At 42.3% G+C, this 14,353-nt stretch overlaps 1 protein-coding gene across 2 annotated transcripts in view; it reads left to right on the forward strand.

The window, feature by feature from the left end:
• Nucleotides 1-14,353, forward strand: part of MCC (MCC regulator of WNT signaling pathway) — a 134,698-nt gene that overhangs the window by 33,771 nt on the left and 86,574 nt on the right. The window contains exon 1 of one of the 2 annotated variants that reach the window (XM_065744260.1): nucleotides 11,000-11,214. The exons of the other annotated variant lie outside the window; for it this stretch is intronic. The gene's annotated coding sequence lies outside the window, so the exon portion shown is untranslated. Of the gene's footprint in view, nucleotides 1-10,999; nucleotides 11,215-14,353 lie in introns of those variants that run through there. 2 annotated transcript variants of the gene reach the window in all.

The following is a 14,353-nucleotide window of genomic DNA, read 5'->3' on the forward strand; positions in this document are numbered from 1 at the left end:
CCTTCTGCTTGTTTCCCATCACTTAACAATGGAAGAAAAGAGCAATAGGGATTAATTATATCAGAGAGCTTTAGAAAAGTCATTTACTTTCCAAACTCAAGATGTGTGGTTATTACTTCACGTGAAAAATAGTGATGGGAAGAGGACCTGTTTCAGTTAATACTTTTTTATTAAAATAATCAGAAGTAAGGGTAATGTGCCTATTGATTTGAGGAAATGTGCTCAGTACATGTTTTTAGTCTAGTGAATGTGCAGGCAAATATGTTTCACATGCGTGGAAATCCTTTAGTAATTTTGGAAAAAAGTTTTGAAGCAGACAGTGTAAGAAGAAAATCAGTGGAGATAGATCTCTAGTGGTAAGTATACTCATGCAAAACTGTAAAGGGAGTAACTTTGTGACTCTAGTGAGAAAGTAACTCTAAAGTGGGGCTATCTGTAATGGAATCTTTTGCAATGATAATTTGGGTGACAAATTAAATTGTATATAGTGCTTTTGACTTTGATTTAGGTTTAAATTTAGGCTAGAATAGTATTCCTTGGTGTTGCTTCTGTAAATAGAGTATAACTGGTCTGGAAAAGGGAAAGGAGCTTTCAGGATCTTGGTTTCTGATGACAGTACAAGGAGGTTAAGAAGAAAGATACTGAAAAAATTCAAGTATAAAAGGTAGTCAATTTCTATTTTATTACCTTAAATTTGAGTAGACCATGTGATTTGCTCTTAATGAATAGGTATGCCACACAGAGTATGCAGATCTCTTGGGGAAGTGCTGTAAAATTGCTTGGAGCTCTTGGTCACACTGTTGGGCAGAGGTGGTGTTTATGGCTGAACCTTTCAGTCCGACACTCCTGCCTTTCTGAGGTTACTGTCATCTGTAAAAGACCTGGCTGAACTGGACACAAGTCGAGCTTCTCAGCCACCTTATTTGCATTGTTGTACATTGATAAAGTCAGAAACTGGGAAGTATGTATACACGGTGAGGATGGCTGTGGATCAGGTATGTGTTCTTGAGGTAGGTCATGCTGGAATGACCTGCAACACCTGGCTCTTCCTGGCAATGTGAGTCAGAGCCTCTTGCCCACATTCCACCATACAGATAGCACAGAGCTCTATTGTTTGGTACAGCAAGAAATGATTTTCATTCCACATTCCCAATAGAGAGGAGACAAGGTTGTTTCCAGAACAGCTAAGTTAAACCCTGGTAGCCACCTACTGTAATCCACCCTACCTGGTTTATCCAGTGATCAGTACAACCTTCGTTGCCATCATCTGGGAAAGAGTTTTTGTGCCAAGCTTTCTGAACTCCAAAACACATCTGTTTTGTGGCTGAGATGGTGATACTGACCTGAAACCTTGCTTTTTCAACCGTGCCCCTATTTAAAACTGGCTTCTCCATCTGAAATGTGGGAAAAAGTGCGATGTGATGGAAGCATGGAGACTGCACAGCCCAACGGGATTAAAAAAGATGAGTAGGTAGACGAATACTTGGATGACTTTTTACAACTAAGACAGTGTGACCTGTGATGAGAGCATTCTGCTGGAAATTTCTCCTTCAAGCCATATTTCCTGTTGGCCCAGAAAACCACATCATCCCTGTTTGCTTAAGAATTATGTGCTGTCTTGTAATTCTTTACTTTAAAATAAAAACTAAAAGCACATTAATAATATTTCTGTGTAAAATGCCTTATGCTGACTCTCATCTACACTACAGGACTACTGTACTTAAAAGAAACAAATACAGCAGTTGTGTTCCGTCAATATGCTTGAGTTGATCATGTCTCTGATAAATGCTGAAAACGTTCTTCAGAAAGTGTGACAGATAGAGTCCAGTGTTGAAACAGGATTGAGCAAAAGTGTCTCTAAAATACAGACTACAGAGACCTGAAGGGCTGGTCCTTCAGGGTGTCAGGTTGAAAACTGCCAAAAACCATAACCGAAAATCAGCAGAGTAGAAAAATGCCCTTGTATTTCGTTGAGGATTTTATCTTCATTTTTATATCTGTGTTAATTGTCTAGACTATCTGTGCAAATAGAAAATAAAAATATGAGTGTAAAAGGCAGATTTTGGTATTGTTGCCTATCTTGAAGAAATACTTTAGCTTTTAGAACTTGATGGGTGGTGGTTGTTAGTGATAGATGGAGCAGGATTGAGTATGGTTACCTTATTAGTTCACTGAGCACCAGAAGAAAATACCAGGACAGGCTTCTCTTAACAACACTGCTCAGCTGTTGTTACCTATGTAGGCAGAAGGAGAAGGTGCATAGAGTTAGAGGATGCAGCTGCTACACAGTGTTATAACTCTAGTTTTGCTACAGTTGCTTTGACTTTGCTTTCTAAGATATTTGTAGCACTGCAGCTCTTCCAGACAGTTCTTACTGTGTGAAATGACTAGGTAGACAGGTACTGTATGCAAAAGGTTTCTTCTAATGCTTGGTCTCCTGATTATGACTACGCTTGAAAGAGTGGGAGAGAGACATGAAGATAGATTTCTGAGGTAGACCGCTTTTTTATCTTCTCTGGTTTCATTTCATGATAAAAAGTGAATGCGAGCATCACGAACAGAGAGTGTGTGTAGGTTGCAGCCAGAAAGTGAATGCTTTTATAGAATAAGTTTTCTCAGTATTTTAGTGTTTGTTGGTATAAGGAATGTATGAAGTTTAAGAAGAAAAAAAGTTTTTAATACCTTGTAGATTTGTAAAAGAAAACACTTCAGAGAAACTATTTCACTGAAGAATCTTCTGTTATAAAGTAATTGTTTTTCTCCCTGTGACAAAAAAAGAAAAAAAGGTTATATTTACAAAATAGATCTGCAAGTAAGTCTTACTAAAATGTTTGTATTGAAACGTTAATTTTGTTTGGGAATTTATTTGCTTGTACCAAAAGCAATCAGAGACTGAGCAGATGTTCTTTTCAAATAATTTAATTTAGCTGTCATGGCTTTGAACACCCTCATCTCAAGACAGCCTGTGGAAACCCACTGCAGTCACACGGCTGTGTCATCTGTGAGCTGTATCATGGGGAACAGGTCTTAGTGCAGAGCAGTCCTAACTGCTGCCAGGAGAGCAGCCAGCTTTACAATTGAGATGTTATCATTACGCTGTCTTGTGACACCATGCCTAGAGTCTGAGAGTTATCAGGTATCTGTACTTCACTGGGCACTGCATAAATACCTGCTGTGCTGGAAAAGGTTGCTCCTTTAGCTTCTTTGTGTATGTTAGCAAGGGACTGCTCAGTCAGCACTGACTGTAGCTTGTGTGACAAGAGTATCTGGATCCAGAAGTGGACATCGGTCTGTGCTCCAAGAAATGTGCTATGGAGGTGCAGAGTCTTCCTGATGCTGCATGCTTCAAATTAGCATGGTAGGTGAATGTTTCAAAATGAATCTGGCAAAACCAGTGTTGATGAGTTACAGTATCAAACTTGTCACAAAGGCACGTAATTGCTAGGTGGAGTTATGAAGCTTGTGTTTTGCAGGAGGTCAGATTAGATCACTACGATTTCTGCTGGCTTTAAATTCTGTGACTCTAATGTAACCAGTTGTTCCATGCAGTCACTGTCCATACTTGTTTATCACTGGCACACCCATATCAGTTTGCATCCTTGTGTGGCTGACAGCATAGTAGAGCTGCCTGTTTTCCCAGGCATGAATGTGAGCATACTGAGCTTTTTCTTAGACATTTAACTGGGTGTCTTTCTACAAGTAATGCAACTGATTCTGGGTAACTACTCAAAAGTGGTTGTATTTTATTGGAACATGTCAGTATCACTCCACGTATTAGTATTAGGTGTTAAGAAAGAAAAATATTGCTGCTTTGTACTCAAATGTTTTGTCTCTATCCAGCAGTTTCTGAAATTTCTGATCAATTTGCAGAAGTGTCTCAGTTGTGTTCATAACATTTACATATGTTTCACAGAAGAATGAACAATTGTGAAGAAAAATGCTTGCTATGCAGATCAAAGAGTCACAGAATCATGAAGGTTGGAAAAGATTTACAGGATCATCCAGTCAAACTGTCCATTTGTCACCAGTATTTCTCACTAAACCATGCCCCTCAGTACAACATCTAAATGTTTCCAGAACACCTCCAGGGACAGTGATAGTACCACCTCCCTGGGCAGCCCAATCCAACACCTGACCGCTCTCTCAGAGAAGATATATTTCCACATGTCCAACGTGAATTTCCCCTGGTGCAATGTGACTCCATTCCCTCTAGTCCTACATTAGTTACACAGTAGAAGAGGCCAACCCCCACCTCACCACAGCCTCCCTTCAGGTAGTTGTAGAAAGTGATAAGGTCTACCCTGAGCCTCCTCTTCTTCAGGAGCCTCCTCTTCTTCAGAGTAAACAATCCCAGCTCCCTCAGCTGTGTAAGACTTGTGCTCCAGACCCCTCACCAGTTTTGTTGCCCTTCTCTGAACACACTCCAGGGCCTCATTGTCTTTCTTGCAGTGAGGGGCCTAAAACTGAACACAGTACTTGAGGTGTGGCATCACCAGAGCTGAGTACAGAGGAATGATCACTTCCCTGCTCCTCCTGCCCACACTATATCTGATACAAGCCAGGATGCTGTTGGCCTTCTTGGCCACCTGGGCATTCTGCTGGCTCATGTTCAGCCACGCATCAGCCAATACCCCAAGTCTGTTTCCTCTACACAGTCTTCCAGCAGCTCTGCCCCAAGCCTGTAATGTTGCCTGGGGTGGTTGTGGCCAAAGTGAAGGACCTGACACTTGGTTTTGTTGAACTTCATTCCATTGGCCTCAAACCAGTTGTCCTGCCAGTCCAGATCACTCTGAAGGGGCTTGCTACCCCCTGGCAGATTGACACTTCCTCCCAACCTGATGTCATCTAGAAACTTACTGAGGGTGCTCTCAATGCCCTCATGCCCCTGAGAACACCACTGGTGACCAGTTGCCAGCTGGATTTCACTCCATTCATCTTCACTCTCTGGGCCCAGCCATCCAGCCAGTTCTTTACCCAGCAAAGAGTGTACCTGTCCAGATCATGGGCTGACTGACAGCTTCTTTAGGAGAACACAGAGGGAGACCCTATCAAATGCTTTGCTGAAGTCTAGGTAGATTAATCAGCGGCCCTTCCCTTACTCATCAGGAGGTTCACTCAAACACAGAAGGAGGTCAGGGTGGTCAAGCAGGACCTGCCCATGCTAGCTGGGCGTGATCCCCCAGCTGTCCTGCACATGCTGTGTGATCTACCTCAAGATGATCTGCTCCATCACCTTTCCTGGCACTGAGGTCAGGCTGACAGGCCTGTAGTTCCCCAGATACTTCTTATGAACCTTCTTGTAGAAGGCAAGCCTCTTATCCCCTGGAACCTCTTTGATTGATCAGGAAAACTGACAGATGATGGAAAACAGCTTGGTTGTCACCTCTTCCAGCTCCCTCTGCACCCTCAGGTGGACCCCATCTGGCCTGAAGGACTTGTAATAGTCCACGTGGAGTAGTAGGTCTCTAACTGCTTCCACCTCAGTCCTGGAGTGTTTATCCTGCTCCTCATCTGAGACTTAGAGGTCGGGGTGGAGTACCCCGAGGAAAACTGGTCTAATTTTTAAGCATAGATGTAAAGAAGGCATTGAGATCCTCAGCCTTTTCCTTATCTTCAGTGGTCACGTTCCCCACCTTGCCCAGTAAAGGATGGAGATTCTCCTTAGCTCTCTCCTATTATCCTGTCCAGATATTTGTAAAAATTTGTTCTCTTTTACCCAGACAGCCAAGTAGAGTTCAAGCTGGGCTTTTGCCTTTCTGAATTTCTCCCTGCACATCATAACAACTTGTTTTCATCTTGCCTTCCCCTATCACGTAGAAGCAGTTTAAGGATTTATGAATGAACAAGGCTTGGGACTGGAGCGTACAATATTTGCTTCCATTTAAAGCTCTCCAGAATTTGCACTGCTTTTGAACTTGGCATGAATGTTTGACATTATGTAGCAGAGACTCTTTTTATAGTACTGAGATGTTTATGCCAATGCACAGTCATATCAGCATTTTCCATAGGCAGAGTTACCTTCCTAACTCTCTTCTCAGCACTTTCAGAAGAAAGGAAATAGAAAACTAAAACATCTACAAGTCAAACTTGTAATGCATGTTCGATGGATAGGCACAAAGCTGAGGTAATGCGGAAATAAAACCAAAACAGATTAGTCAACCTGAAGTAAAATGTTGCTGATTTTTGTATTATGTTGGCAGTTTAGTCCATCTCCATTGCTGGTTATTTACACTGCATGGCAGGATTAGCCAAAAGATCAGGTGTACTTAATCAGATGTGTTTGGAATCCTTGAAAATAATACGCTTTTGCAGATGAGATGTGGTTAAGCTGCCCTGCACCTGTTCTGGTAAATCCTCTGTCTCTGGTAAATCCATTGTCTTTACAAGTGCTGGTTACAGGCATCAGTTCACCTGTACCTGCAATTTTAAGCCAAGTCTGAAGGCCTGAGTTTAACCTTGCTTGCATGAGTGTTACTGAGAAAATTAAAAGACTGCATTTCAGACAGTTTGTATGCAAGAAGTATGTGGAGGCTGTTAGTTAAATGTAGGTGTATAAGATACAAAATAAGACACATTGAAAAAGTTTTTTTGTTTTTTAAGCATACATGAGCATGGGTTTATCTTTAGTTCTGCAGATGGAATCTGTCTGGTTAGTTTTAATGCAGTACTGTATCTGTGAGAAGTAGTGCTCTCCGCTCTTTAAGTTCATTGCTTCCTGGAAATTGTTATTTTTCCAAGCACAGTGCTTTGTGAGGAAAGGATAAGGAGGCATGATTTTCAAAGCAGGACAGGATTGGAATGCTTGTCAGAGCTTTGCACACATTATAATAAGGTTTGAATCAACACCACTCTAAGCTCTTGGCCTTCTACCTCATTTTGTCTGTCAGTTAGGGTATTTATTTTCATTTAGAGCGATTCAAATGGGTTCACCAAAACAAGGGAAGTTGATACCAGTAGGGTGATTGTCGTGCAATATTGATTAGTATGCTGGTCACTCTGTTGTAGATTTGCCTCCTCCGTTCTTTGCCGGATCTGGGATAGGATGACATGTCCAAGTGTCTTCCTCAGCCAGATACTTCATTTGAGACAGTACATAAATTTTACTCAACAAAGTTCTTTAAGAAAGCTGCTGAGATGGCTTCTTTTTAGTGGGAAAAAAAGTACAAATACCAAATTCACTGTTATTTTTGATACATTCCAAACATTTTTTAAATGTCTTTCTGACAGATGGTGTGCATAGCTCTTCTCTGGAATCAGCCGTGCCCACTGAAAGTGAGAACATAAATAGGTCAGATGGAGTTGCCAAGTGTTGTTATGAATGAGAGCATTGGTTTCACTGCTGCTTCAGGAACAGTGGGCATTTGGTACAAGACCACACCTTTTTGATTACTGTGTGAAGAATATGTTGCAACTTATTCAGAGGAAAAAACGTGTACCAAGGCATTGCTTGTGCTGTATTTTTCCCTGACACCGCTCACTTTGTTTATGTGCTTTGGCTGGATATCTGGCATCATTTGGCTGTGTACTGATTTAATTTCTCTGCAACAAAAATACAGATTTGAGAAGTAATGATTTCTAAAAATCTATTTAGAATTCTTTTTTGCCTTTGGAAAAATACAGGAAGAAGGGTAAAAGTAGGAAAAAAAAAAGATTTTCTACAGAGTTTGTTTTTGCAATTACCACTTCTGAAAGGTGCCCAGGAATTACTCTGGTGTTACTGTTTTACTTATTTGATAGCTGTAAACAGATATATTTTGGGCAAGTGAGGAGGTGGTTATAGATACACAGAGCTTTTAAGGTTATCGTTAGTGGTTAGCAGGCTGCCTGTCTATGTCTTGTGTCAAATATTGTCCAACTCTGAGTGCCTCAGAGGCTGGTCTGCTGTAGCTCCTACACTTGTGTGATCATTCACTTTTAACATGATGCTGCACTATAAATGTTTTTACCATTCTTCTGAAATTCTTTCTGATGGAAAGGGAACTGATTGCTTCTGATGACACAGACCACTGCCAGAAGCACACAGTTCTGGTCAGATTCTTTGAAAGCAGTTTTATTAAAGTGTTTTGATGAGGTCAGTGTGATGATCAGAAACTCAAATTTTTGAAGATGCATTTAAATACGAGGATATCAGAGTTTCTCTCAAGTAACTAGGAGGGAATTTAAGCAACTTTATTTAGGTTTTTTCAGTTGCTTCATTATTTATTTTTAGCACAAAAGGAAAAAAACAAAACAAAACAAAACAAAAAAACAACCCAAGAGGCTTTTGAGCTTGTAAGTGTCTGAAGTAAGTAACTCCTGTTAACTTGCGTGTCATCTAAACCACTCTTTAAAACATCACAGTTTGGTGATGAACCCAGAGCAGCTCCCTGGGGCTATAGTGCCATGCATTATGAGGAATGGAATTGGAAGCACAGCTTCACTTGAAGCACAGATGCACAGCTCAGTAGTGGTATGGCACTTGGGGCAGAGGCAGAGACTGAAACAGCCATGGAACAGAGCAGCTACAGTACAATTTCTGTGAGTGGGCAGGAGATGCCTGTGCCTTTAATACTGACTTAGCAGATCAGCAGAAGCACTACATGAAGAGTGTTGTATTTATTATAAACAATCATAATAATAATCAGTTAATGACAGAAGCTTACAAGTGCCTAGGAGAAAAAAAAAAAAAACAACTGGCCAGGACAACTCCCTGTTCTCCAGGCAGCCGAGGGCCCAGAGCTCCAAAGCTGATCAGTACGAGGATAATCTGTGTCACTCAGGATAAGTAGCAGACATTATTTATAGAAAAGTTGTGAAATAGTTCAGTTTTTTAGGATGTGTTTCTATTCTTAATGAAATTCAGTTTAATTTTCTTTATACTATTCAATCAGATTTCCAGTTCTTTTGCTTATAAATTGATCTTGTATGTACTCAGAAGTATTCATATATTGTAGTGTTTAACTCCATAAGCAGGAGTGTATATATTTAGGGAATACATTTGTAAAGTAGCTTAAAACTACACTTTATCATTCATATGCAAACCAAACTTGTGATGGAACTTTGTCTTCCAGCCAAGTATTGCCAATTAACCCAAGTTTTTCTGTGATTTGTACAAGAGGTGGACATTCTCTTGGCAATGGCCGGCTCTTCTTGAGTCCTTCCTTCTATAGGAAAGCACTTAGTAATGTTTTTGTACTAAACCTCATGGAAAGAGACAAAGGCATCAGTCTGACAGGTAGTTACTTGCAATTGTAGAAAGTCTTGCAGGCAGAAGTGACAAACTGCATGTGCCTTGTCATAACAGGAAATATCAAGTATAGACAGGAACGTGACTATCTGCATCGTAACATCCTGAAAATGTCTGCATTGTTGGGATCTCGAGCCGAGAATTTTACGTGGAATCGATTCTAGAGTGGTTGCTTCTGTAAGCTGAGTATTGATGATGTATGTTCATTTTATTAATCTTCGGTTGAGATTTGGAATCAGCATACATCTTGTGTGTATCCTGTGCTCATGTTTTGTTTGTTTCAATGATTATGACAACTTAGTTGCAATTGCTTTAAGAACTTAAAATACAGAAAAAAGATAGCGTGTTCTTGTTGTGGTTTTGCTCTTTCTTAGCATGGCCCTGGAATTACAGAAAAACATGCTTGAATTTCCTCTATTAAATAATATAATATTATTTTATGAAAGTGATGTACTAAGAACAGTGATTTAATGGGGAAATATTGGTGATAGGTGAACGGTTGAACTGGATGATATTGGAGGTCTTTTCCAACCTTGCAATTCTATGATTCTTTGATAATGAATATGGCAAAAATAGATTTTCCTTAGATTGGATTGATGGCTTCCTTTTCTCCTGTGTTCCTAGCCTGTGACTCTTTACATCAAACAACAGAGTATTTTGTCCTTTTCTGTTGTACACACATGTTTATTATTGCAGGTTGCTACTTGGAAATTTACTACAAATGCGAGTACCTGAAAATAAATCTTCTGTCAAGCTGGAAACGTGATATGTAAAGGGAATGCTTTCTGGTCTCCAAAGCAGGTCCACAAAGTACCACTGAGACATAAAGTAATCTGTGGTTTGGGTCGCCCTGAATGCTCTTACTGACACGAGCTAAGTCTCAGTGGAGATGTCCTGCTGTCACACATTCACCGTGTACTGGCTGAGAGCAGGTAGGCTGCCCAAGCAGTGCTGGAGAGAAGGATGGCTTGAAGCTCAGACCTTTCCTGTACTGCAAACGTCGAGGGGTAAAGGGTGCTTAACAGTGGTTCATTAAGTCGGAATGTTTAAAAACCAGTTAGACATGAGATGCTCTGATCGGTGTTCATGAGACAAGAAAGCAGCATGTTAAGGTAAGGGCACTGTTCTGCACAGCTGATATTGGAAGCTTTTTTAATCGTGTATGTGGTGAGATTGCAAAAGTGCAGATCGCTGCTGCGCTGCTGGGAAGAAATTGGCTCTGTAACGCGGCATTGTCCGAGAAACAGCTGGAATGCAGAAATGCCTTTGAACTCAGGACGGATTTGTTTTTGCTTCCCAGGCAGTCAGCATCAGTGTTCTTGAACAAAAGGGAGGAGGCTGATTAACACAAGGTTTCCTGTTCATGTGGGCAAGGAGCTTTCATAAAGAAACAGGAAAACAGAAAATCTCACAAATAAGCAGCATTCCGCCCAGTGTTCTGATTTTCCTTACAAATCGTAAATGAAGCAGAAATATGCGGCTGCAGACTGGGCGGCAGGGCCCCGAGCTACTTCATGGGGGAAGGGGACAGCCGAACAACAGACCTGGGGCTGAGCTGGGGCTGTCCGCGCTGCCCGGCCGCGGTACGGACAGCCCCAGGTCTGCAGCTCGGGGCAGATAGGAACTTGGCGGCGGCCCGGGAAGGTGGCACTGAGTCACGGCGCGCCGGGAGGACGAGCTGCCGGACTGGCCACTCCTCCCGAGCTCCGCGCTCGGCTCTCACCCGTTCCTCGCCAGTGCACGCGCTCCTCCGCGGGCGGTCACAGGCGAGAAGGGCTTTTCAGAGGGAACGCGGCTGCGAGGAGAGACGAGGGAACGGGAACGCGTTGTGCACAGCCCGCAGCGCAGCTCTCTTTTGCGGGGCCGGCGGATGGCCGCCCGCCTCGTTCGGGGCTCGAGCCATTCATCCGCCTGTGCTATGTAGGGGGCAGGGGGAAGCCAGCGGACAGAAGCGCGGCGCCGGGTACAAAACAAACTCTATGTACTAGGTGAGTTTATTGATTTCCCCCCACCCCCACAGCCCCTGCTAAGAATAGCGTGCAGCTATTTCCTCCGGCGGCTCCCGAGGCACCTTTCTGTTCCCCGGCCGCGTTGTGATGGGACGGCTGTCAAGGTACGAAATGTAACATTTTTAAATCCAAGTGACTGCCGGACTTCGGAAGATGCGTGTTCCCCGTCTGCCCAGCCGGCTTCTATGGGCGTGGAAGCCCATAAGTAGAGCAGCGGACAGGCTGGAACACATCAGGAGTGGGTCACCTGGTCTTTGTGTGGGTTCCCTGCTGGGTTGTGAGCTTGTGCTTCACACGGGTTACACAGACAGTAAGTGCCAGCACTGCTGGTGGCACGGGGTGGTGGTTACGGGGCCTGGGTATAAAGGTTGGAGATGAGATTTGGGAAGTGACAAGTCCAGCAAAGCGATGTATGGAGATCGCATGATGGTTGTTCAGTGGAACCGACTGCTTAAGCCTTAAAAATGGGAGAATAGCTTTGTATCACCTCCATCCTAATGTCCAGTAAAAGGAAAACAACTAACAAGCTTATTATAAAACATCTAACAAGCTTATTTTACATAAAATGTTCAGAAACTTTTCCTGTGTTTATGCAGTAGAAGTAAATGCAGCATTTTGAATTCCTTAACCAAAAATGTCAGTTACTTAATCAGTTCTATCTGCACCATGCTACAGTGCTGTTTGACCTGAGCACAGCATTGACAGCATATTGAAATGACTCTGTTTCACCTGAATATAAAAAGATCCTGACATTATATTTTGATCGGTGTTATACTTGTATTGCCAAAGTGAGGCACAGCAGAGCTTGGCTGCAGGAATACACCTGTTCGCAGTTGTCAGTTCTTATTCTCATCACTGCATTCATTGTAATGCCAAGTATGGGTTGCTTGTAAATCACATCTTGATGCGAAGCTAACTGGCAGTACAGAAGAGCTAAAGACAAAACAGAAACTAGAAACTGTACTTATAATAATCATTAGGTTTGAGTGACAGATCTGAGTACATTGTATTTGGGTAAACTTAGTTGCTTTGTGTTCTTACCTGGAGCAGGAGCCCCTGGGATCACACTGCTTAGGTGGTTTCTGAGTATGACAGGGAATAGGGATCTTTTGCAATAGATTACAAAGGCTTCTGATAAAAACATAATGATTGTTTGTTTCCAGTAAGCATTTCCCTTTTAATCTCAATCAGGGTATAACAACATTAACCTGCTTCCTCTTTTTAGTGAACATGAGACTCCTTTAGTAGAAGGCAAGGCACGTATCGCTTTCCAGTTCTTGTGCCTGCTAATATGGGTGAGCCCCTGCAGCCTGCAGAGCACATGCTTTATCCCCACATTATAAGAAAATGCATGGGAAAAGAGTTTAGAAGTTTTCAAGACTCCTGGACCCCTCTCTGTTTCAACCCTCTTAATTTCATTGCAGATATGACAGCCATGGAACTCATAAGGAATGGAGCAGGGGTAGGAAGGGGTGGAATTGTGTATGAGGTGCTCAACAGCAGCTTTTGCTACCAAATCTGGAATAAAGGAGGCAGAAAAGGGTAGTTCACTGCACGCTCTCCCTCCATCTGTATGTTAGGAGTGTGAGTGTGCTGTACTACATCCAGGACTGCTTCTTAATCTGTATTCTCTTTGCCTTGGACAGCCCCTCCTTAGGAATGCTGCCGACACCACCTCTGGTTTGTTAAGAAGTATGTTTTAATTGCATTGAGAAGCTAAGACAAGGCAGAAAGGATTTATAGCGCAGGATCCTCTTAACTGTTTTCTTGCCTGTGTCTTCCTGTTGCTGAGGAAGTTGATGGGGCTGTGTTCCAGAGCCCACACTTGGGTAATTCAGTCCTTTATTTTCAAAGGTATTAATATTTAAATAAAATAGTGTTTTTTGTTTGTTTATTTGTTTTTTTCCAAGCCTTATTCTCAATTTCGAAAGCCTTTCAACAGCTGTGATATGAGAAAGGCGTACAGCAGCCTTCCTCTTCGGTGTACATTTCTCTAACATTATCTGAGTAATATCACAGTTCTTTCAGACATAGTTTACCTAGTTTTGTCCGTGCAGTCTTTTCAAATTGGCCATTTTTATTTGTGTTATTTTTTTGCACTTCCTTCAGCTTTTGGGTATGTGTGGTCTCCTTTTAGTAGCTGTTTATCCTATTCTATATGTATGAATCAGTTATGTAAAAAACCATACCTGCTTTTAACCAAACCACCCACTGCTCTGTTCCTTTTCTTTGCCTTAAATGAGTATCTGTCCAAACCTTGGGTAGGAAGGAGAGACATGATGGATACGGTGCTTTTTGCTGCTTTGGACTTGGAGATGTTGCATTGATCACTTTGTTACTGAATCAGTGCTTCACTTTGTGTCAGCAGTGATAGAAGTTCAACCCATTGCTGACTTTTTCTAGTTGCTGTCACAAGGGAAGCTGCTGTACAGACAGAACTAAGGTGTTTTTACCTTTACTGGAACACTGTCTAATCTTGCTTGCTGTCAGGCATCCTGTGCTACAGATTACCTCAGCCCAAGTACATCAGGGAGTCATGAACAGCATTCATTGAGTGTGAGTTGTTCTTTCTTCCTCTGAACTGCAGTATTTCAATTAGTTCTAAAGGCAACACTTCAGGTAGGCTGCTTTTCTGCTCCAGTGTGGCAAACCTTCTATTTCCAGCCAAAATACACACGTTATTGTTGCCATTACAGAGCTCCCTTCCTTTTGTCATGGTGTAACACTACAGCAAAGTGTACAACAATAAGAGCCAGTATGTGGTCTTAACTGCCAGTCATGTCCTTGGGCCTTCCTCTCCTGCATTCTTCCATTTCTGTCTTTGCATTCACTGCATGTTTTCCAGCTGTCCCTGGGATGTTTGTCTGTGACAGGAGAAGCAGGCAGGTGTGTCTTCACACCCTTGCTTGCTCACATGGTTGTCTCCCATTAACACTTCTAGCCAGTTGTTCACATGGTCTCTCACTTGCAGAGAAGATAAAATTCCACCTCCCTTATTAGGATGCTCTGGGCAGAGTAAGCATCTGGAGGCTGAGCGTGGAGATCACAGCCCAGTAGCAGACCAGTTTTCACTAGGATCACCATTCTACTTCTCAAAATAGGGGTACACTGTGCTTAT

The sequence above is a fragment of the Cyrtonyx montezumae genome, unplaced genomic scaffold, assembly GCF_038088225.1.
Source record: "Cyrtonyx montezumae isolate F1298 unplaced genomic scaffold, pur_monq_1.0 scaffold_30, whole genome shotgun sequence".
Taxonomy (NCBI): domain Eukaryota; kingdom Metazoa; phylum Chordata; class Aves; order Galliformes; family Odontophoridae; genus Cyrtonyx; species Cyrtonyx montezumae.